The 21,376-nt window shown below is 40.1% G+C and overlaps 1 non-coding gene across 1 annotated transcript; it reads right to left on the bottom strand.

Moving 5' to 3' along the window:
- Nucleotides 1-20,999: 20,999 nt before the first annotated feature.
- On the bottom strand, nt 21,000-21,107 carry LOC112704223 (small nucleolar RNA R71). The gene has a single exon (XR_003154859.1). It is a non-coding gene; the product is annotated as a small nucleolar RNA R71 (small nucleolar RNA).
- Nucleotides 21,108-21,376: the final 269 nt, after the last annotated feature.

Consider the following 21,376-nt stretch of genomic DNA (forward strand, 5'->3'; position numbering starts at 1 on the left):
AAGAGGGCAAGAGTGATATATGATAGAGAAGAGGAGAAGTGAGGTAAAGAAGAAAAATGGGAAACTGGTGCGGAATTTACAATTCACAACTTACCGGCAAGTGTATCGGGTTGTATCAAGTAATACCTCAGGTGAGTAAGGGTCGATCCCACGAGGATTGATGGACCAAGCAATAATGATTGAGTGATTCGCTTAGTCAGACAAGCAAAAAATAGTGTTTTGGGTTCAAAAAGCATTAAACAGTGATTTAGAAATTAAGAAATCAAGCAGTAAATTTAGTGTGAAAAGTATGTGAAAAAACAGATAAGGTTTCAGCGATATTTATTTTTTCAGTTTAATAATTCTTACCAAATACTTTAATCATGTAAGATTTAATTCATCGCAAACTTTAATTGACTAAACCATAATTCCTTAGTGATCTAGTCTCCTCTAACCTAATCAATCGCCAATTCCTTAGTCGCTTAAATTAGATTAAAGGGTTAAGTGCAATTCTAGTTTATTAGCAACAAAAACCCTAATTACCCAAATATAAGAGGATTATATGTCACGTATCCCGTTAAGTCTAGGAAGTTAGTGATTTAGGAGGAATTTACTTTCAAGCTGTTATTCAGGTGAGTTAACTTTTCCAAGAATCAACAAGAATTCATGTAGAACAAGAGTTATCTTCCAATACACCAAATTCATAAGATGAAGAACGAAAGTAATTCTTGAATTTAAATCAACACAATAATTAAAATAGAGTGACAATAGTATTAATCCATAGAATAAACAAAGCTCCTAACCTTAACAATGGAGGTTTAGTTACTCATGGCTCAAGAAAAACTAGGGTTTCAAAAGTGTGTAAAGTGTAGAATGAGGTAGAGGATAAGAGAAGAAGTTCGAAGGGCTAAATCTTTTCTCCTTTTATATCTAACCAAATTTATTTGAAAATAAAATAAAATAATAACTACTAAAGCCTAAAAGATTGTGTTTGGGAATAAAAATAAACTAAAGAAAATAAAATAAAATAAATTATTATTAAAATTTTCAGCCATAGAGACTTTCTTTGGAATCTATACACACGGTGCTGGTGCTAAACGCCAGGCTTGGCGCTTAGCGCTGATGAGGCAGAAGGGTTCATGGGCGTTGCGGTCTTCCTGGCACTAAACACCGAGCTAGCGTTTAGCGCCGCTAGCGTGTGATTGTTGCATGAATTACGAAGCTCTTGGTGCTAAATGCCAGTTCGGGCCGATTAGCACCAACCAGTTAGAGGCCTTGCACGCAGCGCGAGATGCATGGTGCCAAACGCCAGACTCAGCGTTTGACGCCAGCTTGGCAGCTTCAAATTTTCTCCTTTTTTTCTCCACGAACTCTGCCAAATTTGCCCGAATTTTTTCTGGAATAAATAAAACCACAATATGCCTTAAAGTAGCATCCAAATAGGCTTCAAATACTATAATCTCAATAAAACTCAATAATTTCATATCCAAAATAATAAGAAAACATAAAAAAGATGCTCTCACATCGAGAATCCAAGCAGTTGCTCACCCCTAATATTCCCTCTACCGTGTCTCCGCCTAGCATCTGTCTCGTCGTTTTGCCCCCTTTCCTTCACGTCTACCTCGCTGTCTCTACTCTACATGTTCGCGTCTCTGCTTTGCCTCGTTGTCCACTTCTTTCTTCAAGTCTCGCCATCAGCTTCCTCATCGCTCATCTTCGTCGGCAAAAGAAGTAGACGGAACCAACATCTAGTCCCTGATGCGTGAGCATCTATCCTTTATTTTATGTCTATTTTAAGTTAGAAATTGTTGAGTTTTAATTTAATTCTAGTGTTTTAAACCTCTTTGGATGTTACTTTGAATTGTTTTGGTGTTTTAATTATTTCAGGTGAAGTTTGGATCAGTTTGACATAGTTTGTGTACAAGAAAGAAAAGAATTGGAGCTGTCCACTAGGGCGCTAAATGTCCAGCTGACTGGTGCACGAAATTGTAAATCACACTTTTCACAACTCCTACCACTAACCAGCAAGTGCACTGGGTCGTCCACGTAATACCTTACGTGAGTAAGGGTCGAATCCCACGGAGATTGTTGGTTTGAAGCAAGCTATGGTTATCTTATTAATCTTAGTCAGGATACAAATAGGATTCTTTAGCCTCGATTGTAAAAGATAAAAGAGCATGAAATAAATAATTGTTACTCAGTAATGGAGAATATGTTGGAGTTTTGGAGATGCTTTGTCTTCTGATTTTCTGTAACATAATGCTTCCTCACTTTCATAAATGCAAGGCTCCCTCCATGGCAAGCTTTATGTAGGGTGTCACCATTGTCAATGGCTATTTCCCATCCTCTCAGTGAAAATGGTCTAAATGCTCTGTCACAGCACGGCTAATCATCTGTCGGTTCTCGATCATGTCGGAATAGAATCCATTGATCCTTTTGCGTTTGTCATCACGCCCAACAATCGCAAGTTTGAAGCTCATCACAGTCATCCAATCCTTGAATCCTACTCAGAATACCACAGACAAGGTTTAGACTTTCCGGATCCTCATGAATGCCGCCAACAATTCTAGCTTATACCACGAAGATTCTGATTAAGGAATCTAAGAGATACTCATTCAATCTAATGTAGAACGGAGGTGGTTGTCAGGCACACGTTCATGGATTGAGGAAGGTGATGAGTGTCACAGATCATCACCTTCTTCATAGTGAAGCGCGAATGAACATCTTAGATAGGAACAAGCATGTTTGAATGGAAAACAGAAATAATCGCATTAATTTATCGAGACGCTGCAGAGCTCCTCACCCCCAACAATGGAGTTTAGAGACTCATGCCGTCAAAGAGTATAAAATTCAGATCTAAAAATGTCATGAGATGCAAAATAGGTCTCTAAAAGTTGTTTAAATACTAAACTGGTAACCTAGGTTTACAGAAAATGAGTAAACTAAGATAGATGGTGCAGAAATCCACTTCTGGGGCCCACTTGGTATGTGCTGGGGCTGAGACATGAGCTTCTCACATGCCTGGGCTATTTTTGGAGTTAAACGCCAGGTTGTAACCTGTTTCTGGCGTTCAACTCCAACTTGCAACCTATTTCTGGCGCTGAACGCCAGAATGCAACATGGAACTGGCGTTGAACGCCAGTTTACGTCGTCTATCTTCGCGCAAAGTATGGACTATTATATATTTCTGGAAAGCCCTGGATGTCTACTTTCCAACCCAATTGAGAGCGCGCCAATTGAACTCTTGTAGCTCCAAAAAATACATTCCGAGTGCAGGGAGATCAGAATCCAACAGCATCAGCAGTCCTTTTTCAGCCTAAATCAGATTTTTGCTCAGCTCCCTCAATTTCAGCCAGAAAATACCTTAAATCATAGAAAAACACAAAAAATCATAGTAAAGTCCAGAAATATGAATTTTGCCTAAAAACTAATAAAAATATACTAAAAAGTAGCTAGAACCTACTAAAAACTACCTAAAAACAATGCCAAAAAGCGTATAAATTATCCGCTCATCACAACACCAAACTTAAATTGTTGCTTGTCCCCAAGAAACTGAAAATCAAATAGGATCAAAAGAATAGAGTATACTATAAATTCCAAAATATCAATGAAGCTTAGTTCTAATTAGATGAGCGGGACTTGTAGCTTTTTGCTTCTGAACAGTTTTGGCATCTCACTTTATCCTTCGAAGTTTAGAATGATTGGCATCTATAGGAATTCAGAATTCAGATAGTGTTATTGATTCTCCTAGTTAAGTATGTTGACTCTTGAACACAGCTACTTTATGAGTCTTGGCTATGGCCCTAAGCACTTTGTTTTCCAGTATTACCACCGGATACGTAAATGCCACAGACACATGACTGTGTGAACCTTTTTAGATTATGACTCAGCTTTGCTAAAGTCCCTAGTTAGAGGTGTCCAGAGCTCTTAAGCACACACTTTTTGCTTTGGATCACGACTTTAACCACTCAGTCTCAAGCTTTTCACTTGGACCTGCATGCCACAAGCACATGGTTAGGGATAGCTTGATTTAGCCGCTTAGGCCTGGATTTTATTTCCTTGGGCCCTCCTATCCATTGATGCTCAAAGCCTTGGATCCTTTTTACCTTTGCCTTTTGATTTTAAGGGCTATTGGCTTTTTCTGCTTTCTTTTTTTCTTTTTCTTTCTATATTATTTTTTTCGCCACCTTTTTTTTTCGCAAGCTTTTGCTATTCACTGCTTTTTCTTCCTTCAAGAATTAAATTTATGATTTTTCAGATTATCAGTAACATTTCTCTTTGTTCATCATTCTTTCAAAAGCCAACAATTTTAACAACAAGATAAAAAATATGCACTGTTCAAGCATTCATTCAGAAAACAAAAAGTATTGTCACCACATCAATATAATTAAACTAAATTCAAGGATAAATTCAAAACTCATGTACTTCTTGTTCTTTTGTATTAAAAACATTTTTTCATTTAAGAAAGGTGAAGGATTTATGGAATTATTCATAGCCTTAAGACATTGTTACTAAATACTAATGATCATGAAGTAAAGACACAAACATAGACAAACATGAAGCATAAAAATTGAAAAACAGAGATAAGAACAAGGAAGTTAGGGAATGAGTCCACCTTAGTGAGGGTGGCGCCTTTTTGAAGGATCAATGGTGCTTTTTGAGCTCCTTTATGTCTCTTCCTTGCCTCTGTTGCTTGATCCCTAGTGATTTTGGTGCTCTTATCCTTAGTTGCTCCCAATAGTTGTGTGGAGGAAAATATATCCCCTGAGGTATCTCAGGGATTTCTTGATGAGGGAATTCCTCATGCTCTCTTGATGTGTAGTCAAATGCTCTACTACTGAGCTATGGACCCTTGAGATGAATTTCTCCATCTCCCATGACTCAGAGGTGGAAGCAATTGCCTTCCCTTTCCTCTTTCTTGAGGTTTCTCTGGCCTTAGGTACCATAAATGGTTATGGAAAAACAAAAGAGCTATGCTTTTACCACACCAAACATAGAATATTGCTCGCCCTCGAGCAAAAGAAGAAAGAATAGAAGCAGAAGAAGAAGATAAGGGGAAGAGGGAGAGATGTTTGTGTTTTGGCCATGTAGGGTGGGTTTGGGTGGGAAGGATGGATAGATGTGAGTGGTAAAGAGGTGATGGGGAAGAGAGATTGAGGTGATTGGTGAAGAAGAGAGAAGGTGAGTTGGGGTAGGTAGGGATCCTGTGGGGTCCACAGATCCTGAGATGATCCTGTGGGGTCTACAGATCCTGAGGTGTCAAGGATTTACATCCCTGCACCAATGAGGTGTGTAAAATGCCCTCTGCATGCAATCCTGGCATTTAACGCCAGATTGATGCTTGTTTCTGGCGTTAAACGCCAGCTTTATGCTTGTTCTGGGCGTTCAACGCCCATCTGCAGCATGTTTCTGGCGTTGCACGCCAGCTTTCCTCAGTGTGCAATCCTGGCGTTTAAACGCCAGAATGCTGCATGTTTCTGGCGTTCAACGCTAGATCCATGTTCTGTTCTGGCATTGAACGCCAGCCAGATGCTCCTTACTGGCGTTTAAACGCCAGTAAGCCCTTCCTCTAGGGTGTGCTGTTTCTTTTGCTATTTTTGATTTTGTTTTTAATTTTTGTATTTGTTTTGTGACTCCACATGATCATGAACCTAAGAAAAAATAAAAGAATAATAAAATAAAAATAAAATTAGTTAAATAAAAATTTGGGTTGCCTCCTAATAAGCGCTTCTTTATTGTCTTTAGCTGGACTATTACTGAGCTTTAATCCAGTCTCAATCTTGAGCATTCTTGCTCAACCTTGCCTTCAAGATAATGCTTGACTCTTTGCCCATTAACAATGAACTTTTTGTCAGAGTCACTATCATGAAGCTCTGCAAACCATGGTGCTTCTTGAATGGCAAAAAGTTGCTCATCCGAAAAGGTTTCAGAGATATCAGTAAGAGGGAGGGACGTCCCTTCTACTGGTTCTATTCGGGACAGGTGATCTGCTACTTGGTTTTCTGTCCCTTTTCTATCTCTTATTTCTATATCAAACTCTTGTAGAAGCAACACCCATCTTATGAGCCTGGGTTTTGAATCCTGCTTTGTGAGTAGATATTTAAGAGCAGCATGGTCTGTGTACACAATCACTTTTGATCCTACTAAATAGGATCTGAACTTGTCAATGGCGTAAACCACTGCAAGCAATTCCTTTTCTGTGGTTGTGTAGTTCTTCTCCACATCATTTAGAACACGACTGGCATAATAAATGATGTGCAGAAGCTTGTCATGCCTCTGTCCCAACACTGCACCAATGGCATGATCACTGGCATCACACATTAATTCAAATGGTAATGTCCAGTCTGGTGCAGAGATGACTGGTGCTGTGACCAGCTTAGCTTTCAGAGTCTCAAACGCCTGCAAACACTCCTTATCAAAGATAAATGGCGTGTCAGCAGCTAGCAGATTACTCAGAGGTTTTGCAATTTTTGAAAAATCTTTTATAAACCTCCTATAGAATCCTGCATGCCCCAGAAAGCTTCTGATTGCTTTAACATTGGCAGGTGGTGGTAATTTTTCAATTACCTCTACCTTGGCCTGATCCACCTCTATTCCCTTGTTCGAAATTTTGTGCCCAAGGACAATTCCTTCAGTCACCATAAAATGACATTTCTCCCAGTTTAAAACTAGGTTAGTCTCTTGGCACCTCTTTAGAACAAGTGCTAGATGGTCAAGACAGGAGCTGAATGAGTCTCCAAATACTGAAAAGTCATCCATAAAGACTTCCAGAAATTTTTCCACCATATCAGAGAAAATAGAGAGCATGCACCTTTGAAAGGTTGCAGGTGCATTGCACAGGCCAAATGGCATCCTTCTGTATGCAAATACTCCAAATGGACATGTGAATGCTGTTTTCTCTTGATCCTGAGAATCTACTGCAATCTAGTTATAACCTGAATAGCCAACCAAAAAGCAGTAGTAATCATGACCTGCTAGTCTTTCTAGCATCTGGTCTATGAATGGTAAAGGAAAATGATCCTTTCTGGTGGCTGTATTGAGTCTTCTGTAGTCAATACACATACGCCACCCTGTAACTGTTCTTGTAGGAACCAGTTCATTCTTTTCATTATGAACCACTATCATGCCTCCCTTTTTGGGGACAACTTGGACAGGGCTCACCCAGGGGCTATCAGAAATAGGATAAATAATCCCAGCCTCTAGTAATTTAGTGACCTCCTTTTGCACCACCTCCTTCATAGCTGGATTCAGCCGCCTCTGTGGTTGAACCACTGGCTTAGCGTTATCTTCCAATAGGATCTTGTGCATGCATCTGGCTGGCTAATGCCCTTAAGATCACTAATGGACTACCCAAGAGCTGTCTTGTGTGTCCTCAGCACTCGAATTAGTGCTTCCTCTTCATGTGGCTCTAAGGTAGAGCTTATGATTACAGAAAAAGTGTCACCTTCTCACAGAAATGCATATTTCAGGGATGGTGGCAATGGTTTGAGCTCGGGTTTAGGAGGTTTCTCCCCTTCCTGAGGGATTTTCAGAGGTTCCATTATTCTCTCTGATTCCTCCAGATCAGGCTGAACATCTTTAAAGATATTCTCTAGCTCTGATTTGAGACTCTCAATCATATTGACCTCTTCCACGAGAGAGTCAATAATATCAATGCTTATGCAGTCGTCTGAGGTGTCTGGATGCTGCATAGTTTTGACAACATTCAACTTAAACTCATCCTGACGTTAGGATTTTTGCGAGTAAAGAATTTCATAAAAACAATCGCGTTGTAGATATAGTCTCTAAACCGATAGAAATCCCTTCGTACAAACGTTTTGGTTGTCACAAGTAACAAACCCCTTTTAAAATTGATAACCGAGTATTAAATCTCGGGTCGTCTTCTCAAGGAACTGCGAGGAAGGTATGTTCTTATTATTGGTTATGAGTTTGTAAATTGGGGTTTTGGAAGTAAGGTGGAAATATGTAATATGACAAATAATTTAAATGGCAATTAAAAATGAATAAATACTGTAAAGCAAACTTTTGGGCAAGGTATGAGAAATTAGAGGTCCAACGTAGTTATCTCTCTCTCAACTATAAGGAAAGTTGAATCTAAACTCCACTTGGTCAACCTTTACTAAAGCAAAGGAAAGTCAAGGGACTAATTAAATTGAACTTTGAATCCTATTTATTTTCTAAGAAAAGGTTGGGATTACTTAAGTTCAGCTCAATTAGCAAGATAACGATTATCAAATATGTTGAGTTTAATAACTGTTGAGTTACTGATTTCTTAACCAAAACCAAAAGGGGAAAAAGTAAAATTGCTAGAATAATAGAGGTGACCTTAGATGGAAGGCAATAGTAACTTAAATCAAAGAGAACAATCTTAACTGAAAATACTTCAAATATCATTAATTCAAAATAGAGATCTGTAACTTGGAATAATTCATAAATCAATTCAAATATTAAAAGCAAATAAATAAATAAAAGTAAATTAAAAATAAAAGAACATTAAACCTGGATCCAAAGTTACTCTCAAAACAAGAAGAAATCCTAAATCCTAAAGAGAGAGAGAGAATCTCTCTCTAAACTAATTCTAAATCATGAAAACTAGAAATTGGCGAGCTCCCTCTGAATGGATGCATTCCTCCACTTTATAACCTCTAATCTATGCTGTCTGTGCTTAGATCTGGGCCAAAAAGGGCTTCAGAAATCGCTGGGGCGTATTCTGTGAATTCTGATACGTGGCCTCTGTCACGCGTCCGCATGGGTCACGCGGTCGCGTCGTCTGGAGCTTTTCCTTGCCATGCGGTCGCGTCGGTCACGCGTCCGCGTCGTGGGTGTTCTACTTGAGGCGTGCGGTCACGTCAGTCATGCGGCCGCGTCGCTGCTTCTTCGCTTCTGGCACGCGATCGCGTCGTCCATGCGATCGCGTGGATACCAGTTTCCTTAAAGCTCCATTTTGCCTTCTCCTTCTATTTTTGTATGTTTCCTTTTTCATCCTTTAAGTCATTCAGCCTTAGAAAACCTGAGACTACTCAACACACTAATCATGGCATCGAATGGAAATAAAGGTAATTAAAACAATTAATTTTAAAGCTTAGGAAACATGTTTTTCACAATATGACATAATAAGGAAGGAAAAGTAAAATCATGCAATTAATGTGAATAAGTAGGTGAAGGATTGAATAAATCACTCAAATTAAGCACAAAAGAACTCATGAAATATGGGTTTATCAACCTCCCCACATTTAAACGCTAGCATGTCCTCATGCTAAATCCAAGGTAAATAATTAAGGTTAAAGTGATGGAATGTTATGAAATGCAACCTATTCTAAATGCATTTACCTAATGAGTCATGCAATTCTAATTTATCCATTCATATATAAAGCCTACATGTAGTTAAATTATTTCGCATTCTCAAGGAGTTATATATACATATATAGCAAACCCTCAAATAATAACGCAAGTGAGATGAGAAAGAAAACATTAAAACTTGCAAGACAATTATTAATTTGAATAGAGATAAATGTTAATGAGCTATTGAACCCTTACTGGATTTTGTGTTTACTTTCTAATCACTCAGTGTTTATTGGGTTAATCACTCTATTCTTCTTTTTATTCTTCCCTTCTATAACTTTGTTTTTCGTCTAACCAATCAACAATTATAGTACATAGTCATACCAAAACTCATGAGGTCTTTAATCAAGGTTGTAATGGGGTCAAGGTAAAGGTAAGGATATATGTATAAGGCTAAGTGAGCTAATAAGTGAATCCTTAATTAGACTAAGATCTCACCTAACATACATATTTAGTAAAATAATGCTTCTTTACCTATTCTCCCTATTTTCTCACTTTTGATGTGACATGCTCATGTTTCAGTTCTTGTTTTTATCCCATGTGCATTTATTTTTATTTTTCATTGGGGAGTTCTTTTTGTATCCCCTTATTTACATGCTTGAAAAATAACCTTTTTTTTTAATACACATGGTAATTTTAATTAATTTGAATTTTCATGAGCATGCTTCCCAAAATTTTTGAGTTGCTTTATTCTTTCTAATTTTTCTACCTTTTGTTTTTATCAACTATGTTCCCATAAGGTTTCCCACATTTTACTCTATTAATAATTTTCTATCTTAAGCTAACCAAGGATTCACTTGGGATTTTCTTTTGTTTTTTTGCTTAAGGCTAGTAATTTGGCTAAATAGAATAAAGAGGTTTTAAAAGGCTCAAGGGGGCTAACAAAGGTGATGTAAAAGGTAGGCTAATCTGGGGTAAGTGAGCTAAAATCAATAATGGTCTCAATCATTATTTTGGGATGTACCTATACTTTACAATCGGACATATAGACTAAAACAAAGTAAAGAACACCAGAATAAGAAAGAAGGTTGGAACACACAGGAATAAAAATTATGGTTTGAATGTAACCATACAGTTAAGCTCAAAACTCACAGGCTATGTATTCTCTAGCTGAAAAATCATTTATCACTTATGTATGTCATGCAGGTTTAAAAATTCTCATTATTCTCTTAAAAAGTAATTTAGGGTAGCCTTTGAAATTTTAATGTTTCTCCTTGATAAAATGTTGTCAGTTTAACTACATCATGTAATGCTATATATACAAGATTTTATGGATCTAAATTTATTATGTTCAAGTTCCTAGCTTACTCTTTATTATTTTTGTCAATATAAACTAAGCTATAATTAAGCTATCTTATGTCAAAAGGGTAAACTATACTAATTGATCCACTAATAAGTTAGAATTGCAACTAAACTAATGAACTAAATAGCTTAAAATATGAACTAAAAATGCAAAATGCAGAAAATATAGTAACAATACACAAGTAGCAATGTATAAGTACTCAGAAAATAACAAATAAAAGAAAAAAGAGAAAAATACAGAAAAGTATCCAAAATAAAAGAAAAGTATGTAGTGGTTCACCAAGATAAACGCCAGAGATGGCGACCTCCCCACACTTAAAATGAAGCATCGTCCCCGATGCTCAATCAAGCCAGGTGTGAAGGAGTGTCATCACTGGTAGGGATGGTAGTTGGGGTCTCTGTGGTGGTGGTGGGCTGAGAGTCTGGCTGCTGTAGAGGAGGGACGGACTGGATCGAGATCTCCGGGTCTGCAGCCTCAAGCTGATGTGGGACCTCCTGGTGTGGTGCAGGCTGTTCTGCACCTGCCTGCTGATGAGTCTCCGCCTAGGGGTGAGGCTCCTCCTCGTGCGCATCCTCCTCCTCCTCTGATGGCTCTGATGGTGTGTCGGGCTCGGAGGGGATGTCGGCACCCTGTCTGATCATCAGCTTCATATGCGAATAACGTCGCCTGCTATGACGCTCCAGTCTCTCATACCGGCGCCTGTTACGGCGCTCCATCTGATCGAGCTGGCGGAATAGGCGGTGCACGAGGCAGTATACCGGCTCAGAGGCGGGTGGAGGTGCAGTGGTGGCAGCAGGTGCAGAAGTGGATGAAGAGGGTCCAGCAGACGGAGGGGCTGTCTCATCAGTAGCAGTGAAAGGTGGTGGTCTGTAGCTCAAAGCGAGGAAGTTCCTGCTGTGAGGAATGATCTTCCTGCAGTCCGCCGCTGGTGGTCTCGCATCGGCATACTCCCATGGCACGTCAGCTCGACGGCCTAGCTGTGTAACCAGGTAAGGAAAGGGGAGGGTGCCTCGGACATGGACCCTGACCATATAAAGCCGGGTAAAACGTGGCAAGTACAGGTCCTTACCCTCCAGCACACACCATAGGAGGGTGATCATGGCAGCCGGGATCTCTGTCTCATGAGTACTTGGCATCACAAAGTTGCTCAAGATCTGATGCCAAAGCCGAGCCTCATCATTTAAGTACACTCTCTTGATCCCGCGAGGCATAGTGGTGTCCTGACCCATCTCCCAAGGAACAGCAGGGTCGAGAGCTATCCGGGCCTTTACAGCATCCCAATCAAACCTCATCTGGCCCATGTCCTCCTCAGCCTTTGCATAACCATCAGGCTGGTCAGATTTGGCTGGGAGCCGGAGAATGTCCTCTATGGCCTCCTCAGTGACCAGAATTTGCTTTCCTCTCAGGTTTACTGCATCTAGGGTAGTAAGGTAGTAGTTGCAATAGAATTCCCGTACCCAAGATGCATTGACCTCTGTCAGTGCTCTTTCCAGAAAGAACCAGCCTCTCTGCTTGATTTGCTCAGTGGTGTACTGCTGGAGGGCTTCTGGAATCCTTAGAGTTCTCTCCAGGTATAGATTCCTGGAGTTTGCAAATACCGGGTACTTCAGCTCACAGTACCGGTTTGCAAATTTTATAGGATCAATCGAAGGGAGCAGCTGGTCAGCTTTTTCTTGTGGTGTGAAGTTCTTCTCTCGCCAGGAGGAATCGTGCATGAGGTCAATAATGGACTGGGAGGAATCTCCTCGCTTGCGCTTTCCAGTAGCCTTGCCTTTCCCTTTTCTCTGTGAGACAAACATCCTGAAAAACAGAAAACTAGGGAATGGATAAAATAGGGAAGCAAAAGACAATATAAACAAAGGAAACTCAAAGCGGCAAGGGAGAATAAGGAAAATGAGTAAATGAAATGTGATGGAATATATGTTAAATGGAAGAAATAGTCAATATGCCAAGGTGAGAAAGTTAGAGAAAGGGAAAATAATCAGACAAGAGAACAAAAGGGTTAGTATGGTAAAAAAGGAGTTAGTAAATTAAAATAAGGAGTTAGTAAAGTAAGTGGCATAGAAAAATTCCATATAATAAGGATTCACCGGTAAGAATAGAAGTACTCATAATCGAATAAAGAAAACAGGGTGATGCTGATTCGAATAAAAAATAAAGAAGGCAAAAATTGGAATCAGTGAATCACAAATGCAGTTTATGAACCAAGAAACAAAAAGGATAAGAAAGCTGGCCATAGCATTCATGAATTGGTTTGGGTAAAGTAGAGTAAATCAAAGTTTAGAAATGCCAAACCAAAACAAGAATGAAAACAATTTTAAAAAATTTGGGCAGCATTTCGGCTAAAATTGGATTGTCCCGGAAAACAAACAGCAATCACAGCAGTTTAAAAATAAAGCTGCATGTACATAGACGTAAAATAAATATAAAAACTCAATGTAACAGCAGCAACATACAAGAAATGTAGCATATGAATTAGGATTATAGCAGCACAGAGATGCACATAGGATAAAACAGAAGTAAAAACAGTGCAAGTAAACAGACCTAGATCCACTAACCACAGCCTAAGCTACCTAACAACCTAAAAATCCACTAAGACTATCTATCCTAATCATGAACATAAACGGGAAAAAGAATACAGAAAAATGACGAACGGATAAAAAGGGCTGCGTATTGCGGAACCTGGTAAGCGGAAGGGGTGGAACAGGGAAGAAGGTGGCCGCGGCGGCATCCGGCGCGGTGGTGGGGCACGGCGTTGCGGTGGCGGCGGAGGGGGCGGTGGTTGCGGTAGGCAGCGGCGGAGAGGGGAGGAGAGAAGAAGAAGGAAGGAGAGAGAAGGGGAGGGGGTGGTACAGCAGTGGTGGCGGGTCGGCGGCGGCGTCTGGGTGATGGGGCGGTAGCGGCTGGGAGGTGGTGGGTGGTGGCTGGAGAGAGAGGAGGCAGAGAAGGGGAGGAGGGTTGGGGGTTAGGGGCTGCGCGAATGATAGGGTTCGCGTGGCTGGGGGGGTTATATTTTCGGATCCACGCGGCCGCGTGGGGCACGCGGTCGCGTGGTTAGGGTGAAGAATGAGAGGGACGCAATCGCGTGGGGAGCGCGATCGCATGAGAGGGGGAAAAGAGGGGTGACGCGATCGCGTGGGTCGCGCGATCGCGTCGCTGGAATTCGTGCTAAACGCACGACTCCAGCGCTATTTCAGCGCAACTCTCTGTCTCCTTTTGGGGTGATGGGCAATCCATGCGATGCGATCGCATCGCTCACGCGGTCGTGTGGGATTCGATTTGGGTAAGTGACGCGATCGCATGGTGCATGCGATCGCGTAGGCCAATTTGTGCGAATCGCACAAGGGCCGCACGATTCCCGCCCAACTTTCTGTTCGTTGGATCCTTACGCCGATATGTATATCACGCGGCCGCGTGCATCACGCGGTCGCATGGGTGGTATGTTTCGCGATTCGCCGCGATCGCATGGGGCATGCGGTCGCGTCGTGCACCCTTTTTTTTTAACTGAAAAATGTAGGATGCAGTGATTAACATGAATGCTATGCATGATTCCAGGTTAATGTTAAGATGAAAAAGGAAAAATGAAAACAATAAAAAAGAAATAAATTGAAAAAGAAGCGACCATACCATGGTGGGTTGTCTCCCACCTAGCACTTTTAGTTAAAGTCCTTAAGGTGGACATTGGAAGAGCTTCCTGCTATGGCGGCTTATGTTTAAATTCGTCCAAAAATCTCCACCAATGCTTGGAATGCCAATAGCCTCTGGGGTCCCAAACTAGGCATGTGAAGCTTCTGAGCAGCTTCAAGCAGATTTTCAGGCTCCCGGGATGACAAATGTCAGGATAGAGTCCATGATTCCGAGCCTTGCTTTTAAATCCGCCTCCGTTTTGATCTACACGTTTCCATTCGGGCGGGTTAAGAGGTAGAATCTCACCGTGGTGACCAAACGTCCTCCGTGATCCATGCAATTGAGCATGATACCAATCCGTGTACTTCGAGGTGAAGCGTGGAACCTTATTAAACCTTTTGCACCAGCTCTGAGTACGAGCCATTTCCCTCTTACTCTTAAAGCCGTAGAGAGCTCTAAGCTGGCCATCTGTTTCAAGTAAACCATATTCAAGTGAAAATGCAGTTAAAAGTTAAGGATTGTACCCACTTGAAGCTTGTATTAGGTGGTAATGGCCTTGGGATAGGTGTTTTTGGTGGTTCTGTAAGTTCTGTTTCCTTGTGCTGTTCTGTGAATTCCTCCACTTCCTTGCAAGGATCTTCAATTGTATCTGTATCCTGGTCAAAGTCTTCTTTGTCTTCCTCATCACTTGAGTCATAGATTGGAGGTTGAGAGGAATCTACCTCCGCATCATCTTCATATTCACTTGGGGAAGATTCTTCAATCTCAGAGAATTCGCTTGCGGATGCAAGTTCATCACTAAGAGAACTAGACTTGTGACTATCATCATCAAGGGAAATTGCTTCCTGGATTATTCCGTCTGATTCCTCATAAACGACTTGCTTTGGAGATTTTACTTTATCCTCCTTAGCATCAACTGTGATGTCCTTGACGGGGTTCTCCTCAACTCTTGATTCCCATGGAAGTTCAGCATCTCCTAGATCTTCAACCAACTCTTCTTTTTGAACAATGACAGCTTCTTCTAATTATTCTAGTACAAATTCATTCTCTGTCTTGTCCACTGGAGTCTCTAGTATTTCTTCCATGCTACGCTCTTCGTTAGACTGTCCACATAGAGCTGTGGTTGATCCTTGTATATTTGAGCACCTAGAAGCCCATTGAATTAATGCTTGCTCCAGTTGTTGAACGGTTGTTTGAAATTTAATTACTGTTTCTTTGAGGCGATCCTCTGCTTCACGGTTTGCTGGACTTAGACATGATACAAAGGGAAGTGGTGATGATTGGGAATGATTGGATTGGTATTGGGGCAAAGAAGGATCATATGGTGGCGAATGGTGAAGAGAAGCTTGTGAGTGTGGTGGTTCGAGGTTATGTTGAAAGGACGGTCTATATGTACGGGGTGGGGCTTGTTGGTAGTTACAAGGTTGTCCACCATGTCTTTCAGCTGGGTATGCATGGTAGAATGGTCTTTGTCCAAGATATCTTGGAGGGTGTTGTTGCCAAAGAGGTTGATTAGATCCTCTTGGTTCCATCCATCCTTGATTGGTCTGACCTTGATGCACATTCCTGCTGTAACTTCTATTTCCTTTAATAATATTAGAACCAAACTCAAAGCGAGAGGAGTGAGAGTTCATAGTAGCAAATAAAGGTAAAAAGGAAAAATAAAAATAAAAATAAACAAGCAAGCAAAAGAAAAATATTTACAATAACCAATAATAAGGCACACGTTAGCAGCTCCCCTGCAACGGCGCCATTTTGACGTTAGGATTTTTGCCAGTAAAGAATTTCATAAAAACAGTCGCGTTGTAGATATAGTCTCTAAACCGACAGAAATACCTTCGTACAAACGTTTTGGTTGTCACAAGTAACAAACCCCTTTTAAAATTGATAACCGAGTATTAAACCTCGGGTCGTCTTCTCAAGGAACTGTGAGGAAGGTATGTTCTTATTATTGGTTATGAGTTTGTAAATTAGGGTTTTGGAAGTAAGGTGGGAATATGTTATATGACAAATAATTTAAATGGCAATTAAAAATGAATAAATACTGTAAAGCAAACTTTTGGGCAAGGTATGAGAAATTGAAGGTATGAGAAATTGGAGGTCCAACGTAGTTATCTCTCTCTCAACTATAAGGAAAGTTGAATCTAAACTCCACTTGGTCAACCTTTACTAAAGCAAAGGAAAGTCAAGGGACTAATTAAATTGAACTTTGAATCCTATTTATTTTCTAAGAAAAGGTTGGGATTACTTAAGTTCAGCTCAATTAGCAAGATAACGATTATCAAATATGTTGAGTTTAATAACTGTTGAGTTACTGATTTCTTAACCAAAACCAAAAGGAGAAAAAGTAAAATTGCTAGAATAATAGAGGTGACCTTAGATGGAAGGCAATAGTAACTTAAATCAAAGAGAACAATCTTAACTGAAAATACTTCAAATATCATTAATTCAAAATAGAGATCTGTAACATGGAATAATTCATAAATCAATTCAAATATTAAAAGAAAATAAATAAATAAAAGTAAACTGAAAATAAAAGAACATTAAACCTGGATCCAAAGTTACTCTCAAAACAAGAAGAAATCCTAAATCCTAAAGAGAGAGAGAGAATCTCTCTCTAAACTAATTCTAAATCATGAAAACTAGAAATTGGTGAGCTCCCTCTGAATGGATGCATTCCTCCACTTTATAACCTCTAATCAATGCTGTCTGTGCTTGGATTTGGGCCAAAAAGGGCTTCAGAAATTGCTGGGGCGTATTTTGTGAATTCTGATACGTGGCCTCTGTCACGCGTCCGCGTGGGTCACGCGGTCGCGTCGTCTGGAGCTTTTCCTTGCCATGAGGTCGCGTCGGTCACGCGTCCGCGTCGTGGGTGTTCTACTTGAGGCGCACGGTCGTGTCAGTCATGCGGCCGCGTTGCTGCTTCTTCGCTTCTGGCACGTGATGAGCGGATAATTTGTACGCTTTTTGGCATTGTTTTTAGTATGTTTTTAGTATGATCTAGTTAGTTTTTAGTATATTTTTATTAGTTTTTAGTTAAAATTCACTTTTCTGGACTTTACTATGAGTTTGTGTGTTTTTCTGTGATTTCAGGTATTTTCTGGCTGAAATTGAGGGACCTGAGCAAAAATCTGATTCAGAGACTGAAAAGGACTGCAGATGCTGTTGGATTCTGACCTCCCTGCACTCGAAGTGGATTTTCTGGAGCTACAGAAGCTCAATTGGCGCGCTCTTAATGGAGTTGGAAAGTAGACATCCTGGGCTTTCCAGCAATATATGATAGTCCATACTTTACCCAAGATTTGATGGCCCAAACCGGCGTTCAAAGTCACCCTCAAGATTTCCAGCGTTAAACGCCGGAACTGGCACCAAAATGGGAGTTAAACGCCCAAACTGGCATAAAAGCTGGCGTTTAACTCCAAGAAGAGTCTCTACACGAAAATGCTTCAATGCTCAGCCCAAGCACACACCAAGTGGGCCCAGAAGTGGATTTTTATGTCATTTACTCATCTCTGTACACCCTAGGCTACTAATTCTCTATAAGTAGGACCTTTTACGATTGTATGGAGATATCTTGGTAGCTATCTTTGTTCTGATGCTATCTTAGATCATTGGGAGGCTGGCCATTCGGCCATGCCTAGACCTTGTTCTTATGTATTTTCAACGGTGGAGTTTCTACACACCATAGATTAAGGTGTGGAGCTCTGCTGTACCTCGAGTATTAATGCAATTACTATTGTTCTTCTATTCAATTCCGCTTGTTCTTGTTCTAAGATATCACTTGTTCTTCAACTTGATGAATGTGATGATCCGTGACACTCATCATCATTCTCACCTATGAACGTGTGACTGACAACCACCTCCGTTCTACCTTCGATTGGGTGAATATCTCTTGGATTACTGATACACGACGCATGGTTGATCGCCTGACAACCGAGTGCTCGCCTGACAACCGAGCCAGCCATTCCGTGAGATCAAAGTCTTCGTGGTATAGGCTAGAACTGATGGCGGCATTCAAGAGAATCCGGAAGGTCTAACCTTGTCTGTGGTATTCTGAGTAGGATTCAATGACTGAATGACTGTGACGTGCTTCAAACTCCTGAGGGCGGGGCGTTAGTGACAGACGCAAAAGAATCACTGGATTCTATTCTGGCCTGATCGAGAACCGACAGATGGATAGCCGTGCCGTGACAGGGTGCGTTGAACATTTCCACTGAGAGGATGGGAGGTAGCCACTGACAACGGTGAAACCCTTGCATAAGCTTGCCATGGAAAGGAGTAAGAAGGATTGGATGAAGACAGTAGGAAAGCAGAGAGACGGAAGGGATAAGCATCTTCATACGCTTATCTGAAATTCCCACCAATGAATTACATAAGTATCTCTATCTTTATCTTTATGTTTTATTCGTATATCATCATTCATATCCATTTGAGTCTGCCTGACTAAGATTTACAAGGTGACCATAGCTTGCTTCATACCAACAATCTCTGTGGGATCGACCCTTACTCGCGTAAGGTTTATTACTTGGACGACCCAGTACACTTGCTGGTTAGTTGTGCGAAGTTGTGTTTATGCCATGGTATTGAACACCAAGTTTTTGGTTTCATCACCGGGGATTATTTGAGTTGTGAAAAGTATTGATCACAATTTCGTGCACCAAGTTTTTGGCGCCGTTGCCGGGGATTGTTGAGTTTGGACAACTGACGGTTCATCTTGTTGCTTAGATTAGGTATTTTTCTTCAGAGTTCTTAAGAATGAATTCTAGTGTTTCAAGGTGATGTTCTTATCATCACCAAAGCTGATTGATCTTCATCAATTTAGCTCTTGAATGCAATGTCCTGCTGAAGCTTGTTCAGCCTTGTCTAATTTCTTTAGACTGAAGCTTTAGACTAACATTGCATGATTCCTGGAATTCTCATTAAGAATTTTGATACCTTTATTTTCTTTTTTCACTTAATTTTCGAAAAAAGCACAAAAATTTTTTACAAAATCATAAAATCCAAAAATATTTCTTGTTTGAGTCTAGAGTCTCATTTTAAATTTGGTGTCAATTGCTTGTTTATGTTCTTCTTGCATTCATTCATGTGTCTTAAGTGATCTTCAAGATGTTCTTGATGATTTCATTACTCTGATCTTTGAATTCTCTTGACTTGAGTGTTTTGTTGTTTATCATATGCATTCTCATTTTGTTAGTGTCAGTAGTATACAAACTGCTAAGTTTGGTGTCTTGCATGCATTGTTATTTGATTTTAGTTGCATTTTGATTATTCCTTATTATTAAAAATCCAAAAATATTTTTGATTTGTGTCTTTTCAAGTCAATAATACAGAGAATTGAAGATTCAGAACATACAGCAGAGGAATTACACAGAAAAAGCTGGGCGTTCAAAACGCCCAGTGAGGAAGGCAAATTGGCGTTTAAACGCCAGCCAGGGTGCCTGGCTGGGCGTTTAACGCCCAAAAGGGTAGTAGTTTGGGCGTTAAACGCCAGAATGTGCACCATTCTGGGCGTTTAACGCCAGGATGGCACAAGAGGGAAGATTTTGTTTTTCAATTCAATTTTTTTCAAGTTTTCAAAATTTTTCAAAATCAAATCTTTTTCAAATCAAATCTTTTCAATCAAATGTTTTCAAAATCAATTTCTTTCCCTTTTCAATGATACTTGCTATCAATTAATGATTTGATTCAACATTTCAAGTATGTTGCCTTTTCTATTGAGAAAGGTTTAATGTTTGAATCATATCTTTTCTTGATAGTCAAGTCATTAATTTTCAAAATCAAATCTTTTTTAAAATGTTTTTCAAATCATATCTTCTCAATCACATCTCTTTTAAAAACCAAACATATCTTCTTAACCACATCTTTTTCAAAATAGTTTTCAATCATATCTTTTTAATTTCTAATTTCAAAATCTTTTTCAAAAATCACTTTACTTCTTTCCCACTTTCATTTTCGAAAATCAATTAGTGTCTTTTAAAATTTCAAAATTTTTTTTACTTAATTTTCGAAAATTGCTTCCCCTCTTCTCACATCTTTCTATTTATGGACTAACACTATTCCTTAATGCAAAATTCGAACTCCATCTCTCTTGATAAGTTCGAATTTTCTACTTCTGCCTTCTATTTTTCTTCTCCTCTGACACCTCAAGGAATCTCTATACTGTGACATAGAGGATTCCACATTTGCTTGTTCTCTTCTTTCTCTTATGAGCAGGAGCAAGGACAAAAGCATTCTTGTTGAGGCTGACCCTGAACCTGAAAGGACCTTGAAGCGAAAGCTAAGAGAAGCTAAGGCACAACTCTCTGTAGAGGACCTAACCGAATTCTTCAAAGAAGAAGAACACATGGCAGCCGAAAACAACAACAATGCCAACAATGCAAGGAAGGTGCTGGGTGACTTTACTGCACCTACTCCTGATTTCTATGGGAGAAGCATCTCTATCCCTGCCATTGGAGCAAACAACTTTGAGCTTAAGCCTCAATTAGTTTCTCTAATGCAACAGAATTGCAAGTTCCATGGACTTCCATTGGAAGATCCTCATCAGTTCTTAACTGAGTTCTTGCAAATGTGTGACACTGTTAAGACTAATGGGGTTGACCCTGAGGTCTACAGACTTATGCTATTCCCTTTTACTGTAAGAGACAGAGCTAGGATATGGTTGGACTCACAACCTAAAGAAAGCCTGAACTCTTGGGAAAAGCTAGTCAATGCCTTCTTGGCAAAGTTCTTTCCACCTCAAAAATTGAGTAAGCTTAGAGTGGAAGTCCAAACCTTCAGACAGAAGGAAGGAGAATCCCTCTATGAAGCTTGGGAAAGATACAAACAATTAATCAGAAAGTGTCCCACTGATATGCTTTCTGACTGGAGCATCATAGGTATTTTCTATGATGGTCTCTCTGAACTGTCCAAGATGTCTTTGGATAGCTCTGCTGGAGGATCTCTTCATCTGAAGAAGACGCCTACAGAAGCTCAAGAGCTGATTGAAATGGTTGCAAATAACCAATTCATGTACACTTCTGAAAGGAATCCTGTGAACAATGGGACTAGTCAGAAGAAAGGAGTTCTTGAGATTGACACTCTGAATGCCATACTGGCTCAGAATAAAATATTGACTCAACAAGTCAA

This window comes from Arachis hypogaea, chromosome 7 (genome assembly GCF_003086295.3).
Source record: "Arachis hypogaea cultivar Tifrunner chromosome 7, arahy.Tifrunner.gnm2.J5K5, whole genome shotgun sequence".
In the NCBI taxonomy this organism is placed as follows: domain Eukaryota; kingdom Viridiplantae; phylum Streptophyta; class Magnoliopsida; order Fabales; family Fabaceae; genus Arachis; species Arachis hypogaea.